Raw genomic sequence first — 2,838 nt, forward strand, 5'->3', positions numbered from 1 at the left:
TCAGTACCATTTGCAGGAAGGTAGCAGATGAACAGTCTATGACTTGGGTGGCTGATGTCTTATGCAATTTTTCTGGCCATCCTCTGACACCGCCTAATATAGAGGTCCTGGGTGGCAGGGAGCTCAGCTCCAGTGATGTACTGGACCGTCCGCACCCCCCTCTGTAGCCCTTTGCGGTCGAGGGCGGTGCATTTTCCATACCAACCGGTGATGCAGCCAGTCAAGATGCTCTCGATGGTGCAGCTGTAGAACTATGAGTGGAACCAGAGAGATTCATACGAGATGTAGGAAAGACAAAATAATATGAAGAGCTGATAATGGAGAGAACCTTGAAAAAATGAAGGCGGAGAGTAAGATGCTCTCGATGGTGCAGCTGTAGAACTATGAGTGGAACCAGAGAGATTCATACGAGATGTAGGAAAAACAAAATAATATGAAGAGCTGATAATGGAGAGAACCTTGAAAAAATGAAGGTGGAGAGTAAAGGAGAGGTGAGGAGAGACAGGGACATATTGTGAAAGGGAGAGGAGAAGAGAGGAGTAACCGGCGGGCAGCTGCTGAATTCCTGCACCCGTCTAGGCTGCACTGAGAGTGGAGTTGGGCTGAAGTGTTTGTGGGGCTCCTGTGGTTTTTCAGCCTATAAATCCTCTGCACGTATTTAATCCAGTCAGAATGTGCAGCAGGAGAGGAGCGCTGAAGGATGTATGACCATTACTCAGCGGCCCACATCAGAGAGAGGAGCTGGGGATCCATAAACTCCCACCTCCCCTGTCCCCGGCAGCCCAGAAGAGGGCCAGACTCTGGGGATCACTGTTGAGGTGTGAAGATGTCTGGTGCTCTGGAGGCCTGAAAAGCTCCATGTACTCGCAGGTCCTTCAACAATTGATCCAAAGTGTTAGACATCCTAAATCTGACTCTTCAGACAACCCTTCTCTGGCCATCTGATTCATCAACTAGGACTATGAGAGAAAGTAAGGCAAGAAAAATAATAGATAAAGGAATAAGTCAGATGTAGGCTTAATTATTGCCAATACAGTGTTTCAAATACATCAGGACATGAATATTGAGTAACACTTGCGGTTACTATCCCTACCGGTTCCTCTATTTCCCTCCTCTTGTGTCTCTCATAAACTGTGCAGTTTCGCTTCTCTCCTCCCAATCTGTGATATTAGCGCCATCTTCTGTCTATAGGAGCTATCAACAGGCGAATCTCCAATAGTTCGGTTTGTGTCTGACTTCAGACAAACACACTGGTCTAGTTCATCGTCTTTACCTCATTTTCCATGAGGCTCATCCGTGGACTCTGTGATCCACTCCTGTCCTGAATGGCTGCTGAATAGTGATGGAGTAGTGATGTAACAGACGTGATCTCTTAAATAAACGCTCCTCTGTCTCAACAGGGTTCAGTTTCTCTCAGGCTCAGCCCTCTCAGACTCCGGGAAAGACCTGCGATTGGAACCAGACGCCCTTCATGTCGTTTATTAGAGGTTTACATTCTGCTTATACTCTGGAAGCTATGATGAAAACAGAAGTCTCTCGTGGCTTTCCATCTGAGACTCGATGAACTCCAGCGACAGAGGGTTTTATTTGGGGCAGACATGTGTCAGGCCTGTGCACTTGTTCAATGGCCTGACTGAAGACAGGTGTCTCCAAGCACTTTCAACAGGAGGGTAACACAGGGGTTCTGTGTTGCGGATTCATGGCCATATCCATTCACAACAGAGGGACTGGGTGGGTGTTTCCCCCTTAGGAGACAGCAAACTCTATGAGAGATAGGCTATACAGTGGGGCAAAAAAGTATTTAGTCAGCCACCAATTGTGCAAGTTCTCCCACTTAAAAAGATGAGGCCTGTAATTTTCATCATAGGTACACTTCAACTATGACAGACAAAATGAGAAAAAAAATACAGAAAATCACATTGTAGGATTTTTAATGAACTTATTTGCAAATTATGGTGGAAAATAAGTATAAGTTTATCTCAATACTTACAATATACCCTTTGTTGGCAATGACAGAGGTAAAACATTTTCTGTAAGTCTTCACAAGGTTTTCACACACTGTTGCTGGTATTTTGGCTCAATCCTACATGCAGATCTCCTCTTGGGCAGTGGTGTTTTGGGGCTGTTGCAGACTTTCAACTCCATCCAAAGATTTTCTATGGGGTTGAGATCTGGAGACTGGCAAGGCCACTCCAGGACCTTGAAATGCTTCTTACGAAGCCACTTCGTTCCCCGGCAGTGTGTTTGGGATCATTGTCATGCTGAAAGACCCAGCCACGTTTCGTCTTCAATGCCCTTGCTGATGGAAGGAGGTTTTCACTAAAAATCTCACGATACATGGCCCCATTCATTCTTTCCTTTACACTGATCAGTCGTCCTGGTCCCTTTGCAGAAAAACTGCCCCAAAGCATGATGTTTCCACCCCCATGCTTCACAGTAGGTATGGTGTTCTTTGGATGCAACTCAGCATTCTTTGTCCTCCAAACACGACGAGTTGAGTTTTTACCAAAAAGTTATATTTTGGTTTCATCTGACCATATGACATTCTCCCAATCTTCTTCTGGATCATCCAAATGCTCTCTAGCAAACTTCAGACGGGCCTGGACATGTACTGGCTTAAGCAGGGGGGACACGTCTGGCACTGCAGGATTTGAGTCCCTGGTGGCGTAGTGTGTTACTGATGGTAGGCTTTGTTACTTTGGTCCCAGCTCTCTGCAGGTCATTCACTAGATCCCCCTTGTGGTTCTGGGATTTTTGCTCACCTTTCTTGTGATCATTTTGACCCCACGGGGTGAGATCTTGCGTGGAGCCCCAGATCGAGGGAGATTATCAGTGGTC

The sequence above is a fragment of the Oncorhynchus masou genome, chromosome 1 (genome assembly GCF_036934945.1).
Source record: "Oncorhynchus masou masou isolate Uvic2021 chromosome 1, UVic_Omas_1.1, whole genome shotgun sequence".
In the NCBI taxonomy this organism is placed as follows: Eukaryota; Metazoa; Chordata; class Actinopteri; order Salmoniformes; family Salmonidae; genus Oncorhynchus; species Oncorhynchus masou.